Consider the following 18,899-nt stretch of genomic DNA (forward strand, 5'->3'; position numbering starts at 1 on the left):
ACTAACCAGACATATGAATTAAATTCATGCTTACCTTCCAGCCGAATCGCTCTTGGAACCCTTGTTATCTTCGATTAATAAGGATTAATGTTTTGCTCTGTCTTTTGCTATTAGAACTGTTTGTAAAAGCTGAAGTAAGACTTAACAGTGATTGTCTTTAGAAATAAAAGTTTATTTATACAAAAGATTAAAACACTGGTAGTACAAAAATTAATACTTGTAGCAAATCAAAAAGTAAATGTTACAGGATATAAAACTTCAGCTTATTCAATCTCAACAGGGCAGTCCTGTATGAGTGAATATTACAAAGACTAATTACCTTATCAGCAGTTCAAGCAATTTTGAGTAAATATGAACTCGTTCCCATCCGAGATTTATCAAGTTACAATATTATAGCAGAGCAGTTCAAACCAAAAGAAATTCAGCCAGGATTATACTAGAAGAGATTCGATTCCTCTCTAGGGATGCAATCCGACATCAAAATAAAAAATCCAGCAACGTACAGTCAAAATGCAGTCATATTTATACGGAACTGGGTTACATTGTTCTAATACAGTTTCTTGGGTTTTTTCCAGAGGAACTCAGTCTCATGACTGAGCCTTGCAACATCAATCGTCTCTTGCTTCAGACGGGGGTTTTCGCTGATATCTCTGTTTCCCATATATGGGTATTCTTGTGTCCTTTCCGTCCTCTGTGCTTTGGGCTTCTATGTAAGTGTGTGCGTGCATATGTATCTGGAAGTGTGTTTGTAGGTTCATAATATCTATCAAAATTCAAATATTTCACTACACCATGCATAATTTTTGGGGATTTATGGCCTGACATACACAATTGTGTTCACAAACATTGCATTACTACAAAGTAATCAACAATACTGTTTAAAATTAAATAACAAAATGTTTAATATAAATTTAAATAAAAATGTAATAACAAAATGTCGATATCCATCATGGCACCAAGTAAAGATACATCAACAGATTCTAAATGTTTCTGAGCTTGTATCACTAAAGAAGATGAGCTGTTTTATTAATATTACATGGTATAGGATGGTATAAATCACATGTTTAAGTGCAAGTTAAAGAGAAAAAAATGAATAATAATAATATCAATGGAATGAGAGTGAGCATTTTGAAAACAGTGTTTGAGTTTCTGTTATTAACAGAGGTGTCTGTGTGGTCACCCAGAACACCCTAACAACCACATATGCAACACCCCAGCAACTGCATAGCAAGAGCCTAGCACCTAGCAACATACAGCAAACACCCAGAACATCTATCTATTCTGGCCTAACTGACCAAAATATTTATGTTTTTTAAACAAGACATACATTTCTTTCAAATATCTTTATTTTCAATCTAGTTATTTCATTTTTTCTTGATTGCTATTAACACACAATTCATGAAACAATTCACAGTTTTCTCACAACTATAAACACAATCTTAAAACTACCAACTTGCACAAACCACAAACTTCCAGGTCAAAATAAAACATTCTAGTTGAAAACATTCTCTTCTGTCAAAATCTATCTTCGACCTCAAATGACACAGAAAACTGGACATTACCCCACTGCCCAGTGAACACTAGTGAGGATTTACACTGTAACAAACATCTCTTATTGGGATTCAGGAATTATTTTGCAGCTCAATGTCTATTACAGTATAGCCAACAACATAATTTTTTTTTTGGTAAAAATATGCACCACAATACAGTACAGTACAGTAAAAAAATTATAATAAAGTAAATTCAACATCCTCTGCACATTTCATGGCCAAATTTCATGACAGTATAGGCTACAGTACAATAGCAGTTATTTGGTCGTCTGACACAAGACTACATCCCTAGGCAGTCATTTCTCAGTTCTGCCAAAAAATACAGTAGGCTAGTAAGGATACAGATACAAATGGCAGCAAATTAAATTGACAATTACAAGTTTAAGAGAGTACAACATGTGCTACAGTTGACTGTACATAGAATAGTGAAAATGCCCTCATCTAAAGTAGGCCTACTGTGTAGGCACTGTAATTGATGATTTTTTCAGCTCTCTCTCCAGGATGCAAAAATTCGGATTTTCTGATTCACGAACAAATGGAAAAACAGTTAATAAATGAACTGGGCTGTGCTGTGTGTTTTTGACTCACAAAGAACCAGTTCATAAGAGTCATTTGTTAATGAACCTGACTACACTGGGTGTGGCGCGCTGCATGCGCGTGAAACCGTTATGAACAGTTAAAACTCTTTTTAATCTCACCACATTGAAGTTCCACTGCTGAAAAGCAGAACTTGAAAAACTGCTTACATTTAAATTTTCTTCTGTGATAATTCTGGGGTGTGTGGAAGCCCGTTTCCGTCAATGAGAAACTTTCTCATGTCTGGACCTAAACGCATACTGATCTCTGGAATCACCACAATCACAAGTGTCCAGTGCTAGTGTCCAGTGACTTCCATCCATTGGTACCACTCACAGCTTCCCAGTCCAACTGCTCTTCCCAGACGGGCTCTGGTCCGACGCTGCACAACAGACTATAATGATCACTAGACATAAAACTGGTAGAGCTTAACATTGATACTTGAACTATGTTCAAAGATACAACCAAGCTGCAACACATTCACGTATTAGCGGTTTAGTTGATTTATGGATTTCCTGAAGAGCTTATTTTCTAGTCTATCATCCAAGGCAAACAGTGGCTTCTCAAAACAAAGGGATACTCTTTGTACCACCTTAGGATACCTCAGCTTTGACCTCTTGGTTGACCAAAATATCAGTCTGCAGAGCAAAGGCTTCAAGATGCTCACAAGATGCAGAACACATTGATGAAAATACATACATACATACATACATACATAGAATTTTGGGACGTAAGACACAGAAACTGGCATGCTGTGGTGGTCGAGTCTAATCTGCAGTCTGCAATCTAATACATTAATACCAAATACTAAATTCTGATTAGTTGTCAGAAATGTTGCTCCAGGACCAACAAGGATGTTGGTACAGAAACATGTAGAGGCCATATTCACCCAAAATGCCCCTGGTAATGAATTACGTATAGGTTCAGAGTCCCACTCGTCTTTTGTTTCTTTTTACTGGCTGAGATCCCAGAAAATGTTTTCACCCTTTTCAGTCTGGGTGCTCCTGCAGATACTGTAGTGACTTTAAACATGCTTTAGTTTAACCACACATTATAAGTCCTGAGAGTTGTGAATATTCTATAATACATTCATCTAGCCTTTTTGAAACGTTGACCTTTTCATCACCTCATTTAGACAGTTTCTAGGTCACACACTGTAAGATTTGATTGTAAATATCTAGTATACTTGCAGTTAAGTGCCTCAGACCTCTAAGTATCATGTGACAAGCATAGGTGATGCTCACCTTCGTCAGTGGGTTCTTAATTTCACAGTTAATTCCTCCTATGAGATGCATGTTGTGCATCAGGGGTTTGGGGAACTCCAGGGTGAAATCATAATACTGCATTAACCAGACAGCTCCAGTGCTCAGGATCTCAGCCATGCTCACATCTCTCTGCAGGAAGTTGGATGCCACTTCCTCAGCGGACCAGTAAACAACCTTATATCCTAGTGGTTCCAGCATGCTCACAAGAACGTTCATCACGCGCTGACCAAAAGACATGCGGTCTGAGTTTTGAAACGTGGGATATATGAAAGAGGTTCTGGACAGGCTGTGGCCACGACATCAAGGCCACATGGCAATTCCCTTAACATGTACACCGCAGGTACGGAAAGATTAAATGCCAATATGGGCCCCACTGGTAGGGCAGGATCTGTTAAAACAGCATCAAAGTTTTGTTCTCTCAGAAACTCTATAAGCTCCTGGCTCTTGAACAGACTTTCGCTTGAAGAGGCCATTAAGTTAAACATCTTTAACATATTTCCCACTATTGAAGTCATGCTCTCCAGTAGGGATTTCCCTGAGGTTGTCAATTCATGAACATGCTCGGTCAATATCTCGTTGATCAACTCCAGCTCGTATGGGACCGTAAATGTCTTTGTGATGTAGTGTTTGCCTGGACCCAAACGCATACTGATCTCTGGAATGACCACAATCACTGTGTGACATCTGCGTCCCATCTCTTCTGCCACGGCCTTCACTCCTGTCCAATGACTTCCATCCATTGGTACCACTAACAGCTTCCCAGTCCAACTGCTCTTCCCAGACAGACTCTGGTCCAGCACTGCACAACTGACTATACTGATCACTAGACATAAAATCACTGTTAAGCGCATGTTTCTAGACAAAAATTCTTCTCCTGACATCGAGAGCCTCTGAGTGCCTGGTTGTCTCCCTATATGTGCAAATATATCAACTGACCGCTTTCAGTTGATATATTTGATAATCTGATAATCTGATTTATTATCAGACAGATAGCAAGGAAATTGCTTTCCAGCTTGCTAGTGGCTAGACAAATGATCTGGGAGGAACCTTGTTTTTTTTTGTTTTTTTACTATTAAACACATTCATGGTATTACAATAAACAAAGCTCTCCAGTGTCTTTTTACAACAAAAAATAGAAGGCTTAACGTAATATTTAGCAAGCAGTCATGACTGGTTAAAAATTTGTCAGTGTCAAAAGAACTTCACTGGCAGTGTTGTTGATCCTTGGACTGTCCAAAAATACAACCAAGCCATGTTCATTTAGTAGCAGTTTAGCGGGTTAATTAATCTCCTATATCCTAACTTGTTATCATAAACAAACAGTTGCCTCTCAAGCCAAATTATACTCTTTGCTCCTCCTGAGGAAGACTGTGAATCACCTCAGCTTTAACCTCTGAGTTGAACACAGAGTATCAAAAAAAAAAAAAAAAAAAAAAAAAAGATTTCATACAAAACACAGGAATTCTAATAAACAAGGCTGAAACACACCGGGATTCTTATTTTGTAATGTCTATGCTTTACTACTTCCAGCAGCTCATTCAAACAGACGAGGGATAAAACATTCACTCTTACATCCATCTACAACAGTGTTTTTCAACTCCAGTCCTCGGGATTCACCTCACAGAATGTTTTAGATGTCTCCCTATTTAAAAAGCTGATGAGTTGAATCAGTTGTTTAATTAGCGAGACATCCAAAATATTCTGGAAGGTGAGTCTCCTGGACTGGAGTTGAGAAACACTGATCTACAACCTATTACAAAATAAAAACATTATTCATCAACAGCAGATCATAAGCAATGGCTTGGTATAAACACGCAGTATTGATTGTGAATTGCTCTGAAACAGCGGGAACATGCAGTGCTCACATCAATTTCATCATTGCATTTTGAAGTTTAATAATCAATTAGGCTGTGTGGTGATTCCTGTTTTCCTGTGCCCAAATTTTAGACTTCTTAAAATGTAAGTTATTCATTTTGTTATACCATTTGAGATATTAAAGTTTTTTTTTTTTTGCATTCAATTTGATCAAACTGAATTTAAGACTTTATAAAAACCCACAGATACCCTGTGACTGATATATCAGTCAGCAGAGCAAATACTTCAATATTGTCTGAATTTTTGCAAGCTGTGGCAGTCAAGTTTAGTCCAATAAGTATCACAATAAGTCAAGTCTTGATTTTGCAGAGTAGTTGGGTCAACAAGTTTTGGAAGAAAAAAAAAAAACTCCTACTCCTAACCTAAACCCTAACCATAAACTACAAGAAAATGATACTGTAGGTTGTTAAGAATGGTGTACATGCCCCCTAAATCATGCCCCCATTTATCATGTCCTGAAAAGCTGATCTGTTCATCACCTATTTTAGTCAGTTTCTAGTCATGTAGCATACAGATTTGATTGTAGATATCTAGTATACTTGCAGTTAAGTGCCTCAGACCTCTAAGTATCATGTGACAAGCATAGGTGATGCTCACCTTCGTCAGTGGGTTCTTAATTTCACAGTTAATTCCTCCTATGAGATGCATGTTGGGCATCAGGGGTTTGGGGAACTCCAGGGTGAAATCATACCGCATTAACCAGACAGCTCCAGTGCTCAGGATCTCATCCAAGCTCACATCTCTCTGCAGGAAGTTGGATGCCACTTCCTCAAAGAACCAGTAAACAACCGTACATTCTAGTGGTTCCAGTATGCTCACAAGAACGTTCATCACACGCTGACCAAAAGACATGCGGTCTGAGTTTTGTGTAAAGAAACGTGGGATATATGAAGGAGGGTCGGGGCGGGCTGTGGCTGCAGCATCGCATGGCAATCCCCTTAACATGTACACCGCAGGTACGGAAAGATTAAGTGCCAATATGGGCCCCATTGGTAGGGCAGGATCTGTTAAAACAGCATCAAAGTTTTGTTCTCTCAGAAACTCTATAAGTTCCTGGTTCTTGAACAGACTTTCAGTTGTAGAGGCCATTAAGTTAAAAATCTTTTTAAAAAAGTCCACCTTTGAAGTCACACTGTTCAATAGGGACTGCCCTGGTGCTGTCAATTCACGAACATGGTCCACCATTATTTGGTTGAATAGATCTTGCTCATATGATACTGGAAATGTCTTTGTGATGTAGTGTTTGCCTGGACCCATACGGATACTGAACTCTGGAATCACCACAATCACTGTGTGACCTCTGCGTCCCATCTCTTCTGCCACTGCTTTCACTCCTGTCCAATGACTTCCATCCATTGGCACCACTAACAGCTTCCCAGTCCAACTGCTTTTCCCAGACGGACTCTGGTCCAGCGCTGCACAACTGCCTATACTGATCACTAGACATAAAATTGCTATGAAGTGCATCTTTCTAGCCAAAAATACTTTAAAAAGACTGACGTTGTGAAGTTTTACCTCCGTGTGTCCGTTTGTCTCACTATATGTGCAAATATATCAACTGGAGTGGCTAGATTCATGTGGGTTTACAGAGTTTGCCAGTTACACATCGACTTTGCTGGTTAAAGATTACAATAATAATAGTGTACAGAACTTCATTATTGGCAGTGCTAAATGTTTTTATATTTTAACTATATTCAAAGATGCAACCAATTCACAAAACATATTCAGGCAGAAAAGTTCAGCTGATTTATGGATTTCCTAAAGAGCTTATTTTCTAATTTACCATCGTAAGAAAGCAGTGGCTTCTCAAGCCAAAATATATCCTTTGAATAGAATGACTGTCTGTATAAAAGATGAGTTAAATCAAAACTCATCTCTTATAGCATGACAATCTATAACATAGATTGTCATTCTAAGCAATCAGAAGCTTCTCAAGGCAAAGAACACTCGTTGTTCCCCCTGAAGTGCAAAAATCACCTCAGTGCTAACCTCAAAACCTTAAATCCAGGCTGAAATCATACCACAGCAGCCATAGAGCTCCACTTTGCAGGATCTCCACCACACTTACATCTCTCTGCAGGAAACGGGAGGCTACATCCTCAGTAGACCAATATATCAGTCTGCAGAGCAAAGGCTCTAGGATGCTCACTAGAACGTTCAAGCACACGTTGACGAAAAGACATACGGTCTGAATAGTGTGTAAAGAACCGGGGGACGTAAGATGGAGGGTTTGGGCAGGCTGTGGCCGTCGAGTCTAGTCCGCAGGGTAAGCCTCGCAACATATAGACAGCAGGTAAGGAGAGGTTATAAGCCAGGATGGCACCAGTTGGCACAGTTGGGCTGGTGAGTACCGCATCGAAATTCTGCTTCCTCAGGAAATCCACCAGCTCTTGGTTTAAGAGGAGACTCTCAGCTGTGGCCCTTTGGAAGTCCACAAATTTCCTCATGTTACTGATTCTGGTGCTGATCTTCTCCAAAAGAGGCTGCTGTTTATTATCCATCACCTCAGCATTTCGAGCTTGGAGTTCATCCAGTTGTTGCTGTCCATTTGGAACCGGAAACGTTCTAGTAGCGTAGTGTTTACCAGGTCCTAGCAGTACACTGACCTCTGGAATGACCACCATCACTTTGTGACCCCTGCGGCCCATCTCCTCCGCAACGGCTTTCACACCAGTCCAGTGACTTCCGTCCATGGGCACCACTAAAAGCGAACCAGTCCAACCAGGTTCTCTAGGATGCATCGTCTCTCCCACATCTGCAAAAGCAAGCATGAGGCACACTGCAAATGCAACCAACCTCATCTTTAGGTCTTCATGTTCAAAGGGTGTATATGAGGAGAGATGCATTCTTCCAATGATTCCTCAAGGTCTTGTGCAGAACTCTCTGTGAATCTCCCCCTTCACTGTATTGAACAAACTGGATCAAGGCTTGTTTTTCTGTGAGAATTCCTTGCAGGATTAGCCTAACCAACTGTGTGATCAGGCCGGGACCACTCTTAAAAGTGAAGCAGGAAGAAATAAATTGTCAATTTGACACCAGAGCCAATACACATGTCTCACAAAGACCATTGCAAAAATGTAGGTACAAAGTCCTGCTTATCTTTTGCTTTCTTTTTACTGGCTGATATCCCAGGACCTTTGTTACCCTTTCCAGCCTGGGTTAAAAGTGAAGCAGAAAGAGAAAAATTGTCAATTGGACACCAGAGCCAATACACATGTCTCACAAAGACCATGGCAAAAATGTAGGTACAAAGTCCTGCTTATCTTTTGCTTTCTTTCACTGGCTGATATCCCAGGACCTTTGTTACCCTTTCCAGCCTGGGTTAACCTGTAGGTAATAAAACTAGATAATGACTTTGAGTTTTAAACTGAGGTTTACATTTTCACACAACGCGAGCGAGTGCTGAGGATCGAGTATTCTAAATTTCAAACAAACTTATTTACATTGGCATCATCTGATTTAGTGTCACTAGTCTCACAGCATATAGCTACAGATCTTTTTTGGATACCTAGTAAAGCTGCTACTACATGCAGTATCATGTAAAAATGAGATGTTCACCTTTGTCAATGAGTTCCTAATTTCAGTTTAAAAGATGCAATACACATTTATAATGCCATACTTGGTTTTAAAAATATATATAAAAATAGGAAATAAACATAAAAGGTGTTTCTTATACAACGGCTGAGGGAGTGGCGAGAAATTTGACATATTTCTCTCTTCTGACTGCTGTTATCAATCTGCATATTTTTTCACCTCTTTAGGAAAATCACAGATTTTTTTTCTTTTCTTTTTAGAGCAAATGCAAATTCAAAAATTATATTTACTGTCGTTACATGTCGAACCCCCGAAATGGGATAGGGTCAATTGTCAATGGGACAGAAATATTTGTAATATACATTGCATTTTTCAGGCAGTGTTTTGAAAATGTACTTAGTTTGACCACAGGGTGGTGCAATTACATTATATGGCAACCAAACCAAATCTATGGAATAATATTCCGGACATTATTCAAAAGGAATTGCAAATTGTATTTGCAATTGCGTTTTCAATTTGTGGCCGCATAAAATGTGACATAATCCAAACGCAAATGCAAATCGCGCATTACCGTTTGCATTTTCGTTTAAGCGAACGCACAGTGACGACCAAATTTAAAATGGAAATGCAAAGTCTGTTTGCAACTGTGTTTCCCATATCTTACGAGTCTTGACCCTGTCATATTTAAATAGCAATTTCAATTACCACGTCTGCTTTTTCACTTTCTCAGCGTCGCGTATGTAACCAGCCAAAACTCAAATGGAATCGCAATTCCCTTAGTATTTCCATTTCCGATGACTTACACGGAAACCTGTCAATCAGTGTCAAGGGTGGGATTATGCTATGGGGCGTGTCCGTGTTGGGACGTGACGTCACTCACAGTCGACCGTCAAGAGGTGATGCCCTGAACAGATGCCGATTTATTGTAAATGTAACGGGCGCGCTTTGTCTTTAACAGTTTTATGTTATATTGGATGCACGTCCATTAACCCTTGTATGCTCTGCGTTGTGTTCTTGTTGTAATGGGTGAAGAAAGGACCCGGACCACGGCCAACTGCTGGTTGCTCTTTTAATGAATGCCGAACGATGGATTTGTCTGTACAAATCAACAAAAATATAAATAAGGCTCTGGCACATGCAGTCTCCTCCACACAGCACACAGATCTCAAGCTCCTTCTCTCAGCTGGCCTAGCGCAGACTGCACATACATGCATACATACATACACGACTGATAAAACAGACGACTTTCGTTCATCTTTAGTATTATCAGCAAAAATACTTTTAAATAAAAATGTGAAAATGAATTAAATTATAAAATGCTCAATGTAATTGACATGAATTTCTTTTACATTCTTAATACAGCCAATGTAAATATGCCAGATGAATAATAATGAATATTATACACATACCTGTACAAATCAACAAAAATATAAATAAGGCTCTGGTACATGCAGTCTCCTCCACACAGCACACAGATCTCAAGCTCCTGTTAGCAGATAAACATACAGAAAGCCTTGTAGACTAGCACGTGGAAACATGTCTAACTTTACTTTAAAGCTTGCAAAAAGTCTGTTTACAAGGTTTATATTCGATTGACACATTACCTGCATGTTCACAACCTCAAAACTAACATTTATATATGAATAAAACAAGGTTTGCATCATCCAAAAACCGAAATAAGTGTTTAAAACTGACGTGCAAAATAACACATTACCTTCTCTCAGCTGGCCTAGCGCAGACTGAAAGAAGCGCATAAATGACGACACAAGGCCAGCGACCCTCTTAAAGTGACAGTACAGGTATTAACACCACGGTCTGAATACAACATTCAGGCATAAATATTGGCAATAAAACAAATCTTAAACATATAGAAAACAATGTTCATCAGGATTTGGTGACATTTCAACCGTAAAAATAAAGATATAACTTCAACCCGGTTACATTCACCCCTCCTGAAATTCACCAACATCCTGATAACGTGGAATCTCGGGACTGTAAGGAACACATAATACGTCTGCTACTGACACAATCTGGCCCAAATGAAAAAAAAAACAGACCTAGTCCACAGTCAACTGAGAAGTCACCTCACATACAAGGTTCAGGGAAGAAAGAGGTTGATCAGGTCTCTGAATCCCCTTAGCTCAATGCGACGCCTGTTACGCCACACAACACTTGGCCCAAAAAACTTATCCCTCAGACATTTGCAAGTATCAATGTTCATAACACAGTCCCCCCCAAAAAATACTATAACATATACTACAATAACATTACCAACATATATCAAGCAAAATGTTTGAACCCCTCAGAAATGGTTTCTGAACCATGGATTCTATTAGTCTGTTCACTGATTTCACTACTCTCCCTGCACGTGTTCTAACATGACCATCAGCTGCGGTGTGTGTGTGCGGGTCAGTGTGAACCAATGCGTCAGCATGTGGTGAGTGTGAAATATCTGATCGTGGTGCAGGTGAAATGGTTGGGTAATCAGCAATGGCACCAACAGGACTGTGTACTGGACTAGACTGGTCCAGTTCTTCTGAATCAGCTGACTCCGATTCAGGTGGGACTTCAGGTGACAAAACTGCAAGACTCTCACCATCTCTGGAATTTGACAGATTCTGTGCACTGTCATCTTGAGTCAATAACCCAGACACTGAGGCTGTATCATTACCACAGTCACAGTCTTCCTGATCACACTCCTCGCTGGCCAAAGACTGATCATTTGCATGGGTATCCTGGCTCTCATCCATCCCAGAGAGTGGCAAGAAGTTGACTTCCAACAAAAGATTCCTGTGCACAACTCTTGTGTGTCCCTCTGCATCCTGTATTTTGTAGACATGGATATTGGGATTTGCACCAACAACTGTGTACACTCCATCCTCCCATTTGTCAGCCAGCATCCTCTTCCCTCGTTCTCCCTTATTTGCTACCAAAACACGATCTCCCACAAAGAGGTAGGTACCCTTGACACGTTTGTTGTATTGCCGGGCCTGGTGCTGTTGCTCAGTGGAAGAATGTTTCTGGGCGATTTCCATAGCACTTTTGAGGCAAGAAAGCAGGGACTTGGCATATGAGTCATAGTCAACAACCCCTGGGTCGTTCAAAACCTGCTTAAACAGAATATCCACCGGCAATCTAGGTACACGCCCAAACATCAAGAAAAAGGGAGCGTAACCTGTAGTCTCATGAACGGTGGCGTTATAGGCAAACGTGAGGGTCTGAATTTGTTGTGGCCACTGGTGTTTTTCCTTAAGGGGAAGGGTACGGAGCATATTACCCAAAGTGCGATTAAAACGCTCTGTTCCCCCATTGCCCATGGGGTGGTAGGCTGTCGTATGAGATTTTGCAACACCGGCCAGACGAAGGAGCTCTGCAATCAAGTTGCTCTCGAAATTGGTGCCCTGATCGGAATGTAGTCTCTCAGGGAAACCGTAAACACAGAACACATTGTCCCAGAGCTTTTTGGCGACTTGCTTTGCCGTCTGATTGGCACAAGGGAATGCATGGGCAAGTTTGGTGAAGTGGTCGGTGACCACTAGGACATCCACAGAACGCTGCTTACTGTCCTCCGCCGACCAAAAATCCATGCACACTAACTCCATCGGGGCAGAGCGACTTCCCAAACACACATCTCTGACAACATCTGACATGTGCCCTCACATCCCTCTCCATATCAGGCCAGTAAAATCGCTGCCTTGCAAGTGAGAGAGTACGGTCCTGACCTTGATGACCTGCCAGATCGTGTATGCCCAACAATGCCTTTTCCCTTAGACTCAGAGGCAGCACATATTGAGATCTTCTCTGCTTGGACACAGGATCTCTCGTCACCCGATACAACATCCCGTCACGGACTTCCAACTTGTCCCATTGCTTGAACAATCTGAGGACCTTCGAATCAGCGCCATGCCTTTCCCGTCTAGATGGTCGCTTCCTGGCTGCAACGAAAGGTAATACCTTAGAGATGCTGGGGTCTTGCTCTTGACTCAGCTGCAGCTCCTGAGCGGAGAACATGGGCGTAACATCCTGACCATTCGACAGCTGTTGGACGTGTTGGGCCAGATAGAGTCAAGTCAAGTCAAGTCAAGTTTATTTGTATAGCGCTTTTCACAATACAGATTGTATCAAAGCAGCTTCACAGTATTCAATTTAAATAATACAACAAAGTTTGTTTCAAGAGGAATTTATTGATTGATAAAATTAAATTAAATATCCCCAAAATATCCCCAACTGAGCAAGCCAAAGGCAACAGTGGCAAGGAACCGAAAAACTCCATCAAGTGACCTAATGGTGTCCTAAAACTCCATCAGGTGACCTAATGGAGAGAAAAAAAACCTTGGGAGAACCCAGGCTCAGTCGGGGGCCAGTTCTCCTCTGGCATTTATGAGCTAGAGGCCGGATTGTAGTTTGAACTGTGGGATTATATGAATGCCTGGCTGAAGATATGCGACTTTAATCTAGTTTTAAACTGGGAGAGCGAGTCTGAGCAACGAACAGTATCAGGAAGACTATTCCAGAGTTTTGGAGCCAAATGTGAAAATGCTCTCCCTCCTTTGGTGGTTCTGAATATCCTAGGTATGACCAAAAGCCTTGAATTTAGTGATCTTAAAGAGAGTGCATAGAGTGCCCTGGATTCCACTGCATCAATCCAATCACAGTGTGCCTGACAAAGAGCTCTGATCTCGGCTGAATCACACGCCACCTTGAATGTTGGATGGTCCTCTGATCTGTAGCTTTGAGACTGGCAGCTGACCCTGAAAGCATCCTGCACAGACTCCTCCTCTACCCCATTTGCTTCTTGAATCAGGGTGGGATATGGTTCCTTCAGCAGCCTCTGACAAATGGGCTTTGCGAAGAGATCGCGACTCAAGGCATCAGCCACCACATTCCTTTTCCCAGGCAGGTGTTTGAGATCAAAGGAGTAAGACGCAAGCTTAGAGACCCAGCGGATTTCACATGCGTCAAGCTTTGGCTTTGTTAGAAGGTAAGTTAGTGGATTATTATCAGTCCACACTGTGAAGCTACGGCCTTTTAGCCAGTGGCTGAACTTTTCACAGACACTCCACTTCAGAGCCATGAACTCCAGTCTGTGAGCTGGATACTTCCGTTGTGCCGCACTGAGGGTCTTGCTTGCAAAAGCAACTGGTCTGGCCTTGGACTCTCCTCGTGGCACTTGAGAGAGCACTGCTCCAAGTCCGTCCAATGAAGCATCGACTGACAGAATAAATGGCTCGTCAAAGTTCGGATGGGCCAGCACAACACATTCCAACAGCATGGTCTTCAACCGGTCAAAAGCGGTTCCACATTCCACCGACCAGTCTGCAGGGGTAAGCTTGCGATAGGCACCTAGAGGCTTCTTATCTCTAGCTGACCGTCCCCGTCTCTTCTGTCCAGCCGTAAGTGCGAATAAGGGCTTTGCAATGGAGGAACAGTTTGGGATGAAATGCTGGTAGTAAAATACCATGCCAAGGAAAGATTTGATTCTCCAGAGAGAAGGCGTGCACTCATCTTCCTCCATGAGGTCTCGTACTGTCATCTTGGTGATGACCTCCACTTTGGCAGGATCGACGGCCACACCCTCACCATTAATGACATGTCCAAGGAATCCGACTTGTTCCCGAAGCAGATAGCACTTCTTCGGAGCCAGTTTCAAGTTATTCTCTCGCAACCTCTGGAATACTGTGCGGAGTCTGGACAGGGCCTCATCCTCTGACGATGCAAAGACAAGAAATCGTCAAGATAACACAGGAGTTTTGTGAAGTTCATGTCCCCAAAGATCCCAATCATCATCCTCATGAAGGATGCTGGACTGTTACACATTCCCTGTGGCATGCGATTATATTCATGCAGTCCAAGGGGGGTTGTGAAAGCTGTGTACTTCGTCTTCTTCGTGCATTGGGATGTTGAAGAAGCCAGAAGTGAGGTCCATCGTACTAAAGAGGCAATTGCCACCAAGAGCAGCCAGACAGTCAGACTGATGTGGCAAGGGATGGGCGTCCTTTAAGGTTCGGGCATTCAGCCACCTGAAATCAGTGCAAATCCGCAACCCACCGTCTTTCTTCCACACCATCACCAGTGGCGAAGCAAACTCGCTTGAGGACTTCCTGATAATCCCCTTTTCCTCCATATCATTGAGAACCTGCCTCAACTTCTGATAGTGGGCAGGAGGGACTCTCCTGTACGGCAAGCGAAAAGGGCGATCGTCGGTGAGATGAATGCGGTGTGTGTATCCCTTGACCTCACCACAGTCCAATGAGTGCTTGGAGAAGATGTCCTGATATTCAATTAATAGCTGTGTGAGCCTAGACTTACAGTCTTTACTGACCTGACATGCGTCTATGTCAACATCACTTAGGCCCAACTCTGACAGGCTTTTGGCCAGCTGATCAGCTAAATAGACACTGGGCGATGTGTCAGGTTGCTGTTGCAGTATGTCATGTACTTGTTTCTCTGTATGATATTGCTGTATCTCAATGTCAGGTTGTTTGTTGTCTTCGTCTGGTGGTTTCTCTGAAGCCACATGTAAACCCTGAGAAGCAGCTAGATCCTCGATAGCCAAGCATGGAAACACATCAGCCAATTTGCAATTTCTCTTCAGTGTGACAGCTTTGTCAGATGGATTAACAACTGTCATTGGCACCCATCTATCACCCCAGAGAGGTGTGACAAGACGGCCGACTAGAACACCACGTGGCATGGCTTTGGAGTTGGTTGGCTCTATGACAACGGTGCTTCCAGGTGACATCGGCACGCTAGCAGGGAGTCTACCCCAAACCAAGTGTTCATGCCTGGGTAGAAGTATCACTGCTTGGGTGAGCTTGACAGTGCCTATTTTGTCAGGAACCTCACTCCCTCTCCAGCGCTCGACATTGGTGAACATCGACAAGAACTGTTCAACATTGGGATCAGACTGATGCTCAGGTCTGGAAGCCATGCTCCAATTGTCATTATCACACTTCAGAACACGAATCACGTGTTTGATGACATTTGAGCCCAAGATGAGATCATCATGCTGACCAGGCACAACCAAGGTAGGTACAACACAGCGAGCGCCATAAATCTGCATCTCCAAGTCATAAAAACCCTCAGGTCGAGTCTGCAGACCACCACAGCCAATCAAAACGATATTTTCTTCAGGGTGCTGCTTCTTGGGCAAAACACCAGCAGAGCTGAGTTTCTCTACCACATGTTCGCTGATGCTACATGCCATAGAGCCAGAGTCCAATGCCTTTAAGCTGCACACTGTGATTGACAAGGGCAGTAGCATAAAACAACTCACTGAATGCTTCGATCTTCTGTGTGGCTTGAATGACTATTCGGGTCCCCTTAGGTGCTTTGGCACAGCAGTCCTCATATAAGCGAGCTGGGTCATCAGTATCAGAGAGGGATTTATCCACAATACCCACACCGCCCCTCCCAGGGTGTGGGTTTTCTAGTTTAACCCTCTGAGGTCTGAGGTGTTTTTGGGGCCCTGGAGGTGTTCTGACATGCTCTGACATTTGGGTTTTTTTCAGTTATTTATAAACATGTTAATGGCAAAAGTGTAAATTCACTCTATATAACACAAACAGGGCTAGCATAATATCTGATCAACATGCTTGTAAATCTTTGTATTTTTAAGAGAATAATGTTTATGCGTGGTTATTTAAAAAAAATTTCAGCAACTTTCTTTTTTAAGAACACAAAACACATTCTAAATATGTGCCCACAAGACTCTTGACTAATATATGTTGTCGTTTCTAGTTCTGGCTTCAAAATGATGTGAAATTCATCCTGCCTGATCGTTCTCTTAAAACAATACATTGATTTAAACATTGTAAAACAGTTTTTTTTGTCAGAAGAGGTTTATGCGTGGGAGGGGTAATCGCTCATCAATATTAATGAGATTCAGACCAGGGGTGTGACATAGACACTCCCCCAATGACTAATGGGCCATCAAGAGAGGCAGCCTGAACAAAGAGGAGATTCAAAGGTTTTGTTTTTCACTGTTTTATTGTAATTCCTCTATGAGGAGGAACTAAATGTTTTAAATTTGCAATGTTTTAAACTCAGCTGTGGTCCAGGTTCCCGTGCAGGCAGGAATCTCAGAGTCTGTGGAACCATATCAATGTCAGTCTCTGTTTTCCATGACAGAGTAGACTGCTTGTTGCTTGTCTGAATGTTTGTCTTGGCCCTCTTTGCAACAGGTGTCTGATGATCACCATCACCTTTATAGCTGTAAAACAAACAAACAACTGTGAGCATGTTTATTACACAAAATATAACAACTGCATTTCAATCATTATAAGTAACATTGGCCAGATGCAAAGCCATACAGACACATAATGTTTGTATGGACTATGTAAAACCAGAATATGTAAACAGAATTATACTAATATCTGAAAGAAAGGGAATAAGTGTACTTACTTTTCAGTTGTTCTCAAAACTGAACGACACCTGTCGCGTGCCCTCCCAGTGCGAGTTGCAGGTGAGGGTGAGAGTGATGCTACCACATTCCTATAAAAATAATAATATTAATATTAATAAAGGTTGAACAAAGTACTATGCCAGCACATGCATAACTGATGGACAGTCAGCATTTTGGTAAAACAACAAAAATAAGCTCTTTTATACTAACATTACCAATCACTAATTGTACTATTGTGCATACATAACACCACAATTTTTGCAATTGTGTCTGGTAATTGTGTTTTGCAATTGTGTCTGGCAATCCACACAGGCAGGCACATGTACATTTGTAGCATAACTAAGTATATGAACAAAATTGGTCTAACATCTGTAAAATAGTGGGTAAATATGTACTTACTCCTTCTGATTTCTGTCTGTGTTGCTGCGTGCCCTCTTAGTGCGAGTTGCAGTGAGAGGTGAGAGTGAGCAACCTACATCATTCCTTTCAAAAAAAGTTGAAAACTATTATTATCATATAGAGTACTATTCCAGCACATGCACAACTGATGGGCATTAGCATGCTGATAAGATAGCACAAAGAAAAAATATGTAACATTATCAACCAACCTCCAAAAATAAATAAACTCATACAGGCTCATATTGTAATAAGTATATAAACAAAATTGCACAAACATTGGTAAATATGTACTTACTCTTTCTGACGTTCAACTGTGTTGCTGCGCGCCCTCCGAGTTGCAGATGAAGGAGATGCAGCATTCCTGTTTTAAAAAAAGTTGAAAACTATTATAACATAAATATTTCAAAGTATATTACCATTAGTCTATATGAATAACTGATGCAAATAATTGTAGACACGTGCTGTAGGCATATATTGTGTGTAATGGGCCATTACGGAGATAGCACAACGCAAACATTAACACATTTGCAATTCATCAGCTGGGCATATTTACACATTTCAGCACATACACACATTTGCAATAGATATTTGCAAGCACTCTTCATTTAAATATAAATTACTCTGAATGGAAAGTATGGAAATGGTCCAACCAGTAAAATCTGTAGCCTACGTTTATTTAAAATTGCTTGTCAACTAATTTCTCTGTACTGTAGGCTAATTGGCCTACGTGTTGTAGCCTAGTCATTAAAATTAAATAAAACAATTTAGTTCATATTTAGGTTTAAATAAAATCTTTTTTTTTTTTTTTTTCATTTATGTTGATTATATGAAAAGTGAAAAGCATGAGTCAGATCATGCGCAATCGCGAGACAAATGGAGTGGGCAGAGAAGATTTTGACCATTTCATTAAGTTTATTTTTTGTATAAAGCCTTTCTTTAAAGTGAATTTCGTTTTGTATTAATTGTATCTTAATTTTAATAGTTGTTTCATCAACCAAATGCCTGTATTTAAAACATAAGAATTAAAAATAGCAGGAACTGGAGGCCTCATAAATGAACCCAAACTCATAAGCGTTTGCCTAAAATACCAGAGAAATATATAGAAAGCTCGAAATGTGTTATTTTAAACAAAACTATTAAAAACGAAAGAAAACAGACTGCATGAAGCCTCTCTCCTACTTTATAAAGCATAGCCTAGACAATTTAAATATTTGAATATTTGTTTTGAATGTGAACTGTTTTATTTTAAAGTAGAAATTTAAAGCTTTCTTTAGACGCATGTTTCATGGTTGTGTG

At 41.0% G+C, this 18,899-nt stretch overlaps 1 long non-coding RNA gene and 2 pseudogenes across 3 annotated transcripts; all 3 read right to left on the reverse strand.

The window, feature by feature from the left end:
• Positions 1–796: 796 nt before the first annotated feature.
• LOC309487474 (UDP-glucuronosyltransferase 1A6-like) lies at positions 797–5,857 on the reverse strand (annotated as a pseudogene). Its single transcript, XR_014211726.1, has 2 exons — positions 3,371–5,857; positions 797–2,508 (listed from the first exon to the last, which is right to left on the reverse strand). The product of XR_014211726.1 is annotated as a UDP-glucuronosyltransferase 1A6-like (transcript).
• LOC309487605 (UDP-glucuronosyltransferase 1A6-like) lies at positions 5,067–9,016 on the reverse strand (annotated as a pseudogene). Its single transcript has 3 exons — positions 7,269–9,016; positions 5,864–5,938; positions 5,067–5,141 (listed from the first exon to the last, which is right to left on the reverse strand). The product of its transcript is annotated as a UDP-glucuronosyltransferase 1A6-like (transcript).
• Positions 9,017–16,770: 7,754 nt separating this feature from the next.
• Positions 16,771–18,695, reverse strand: LOC309487824. Its single transcript, XR_014201936.1, has 2 exons — positions 17,204–18,695; positions 16,771–17,012 (listed from the first exon to the last, which is right to left on the reverse strand). It is a non-coding gene; the product is annotated as an uncharacterized lncRNA (long non-coding RNA).
• Between the last annotated feature and the right edge of the window lie 204 nt (positions 18,696–18,899).

This window comes from Leuciscus leuciscus, assembly GCF_965113295.1.
Source record: "Leuciscus leuciscus genome assembly, chromosome: 23".
Taxonomy (NCBI): domain Eukaryota; kingdom Metazoa; phylum Chordata; class Actinopteri; order Cypriniformes; family Leuciscidae; genus Leuciscus; species Leuciscus leuciscus.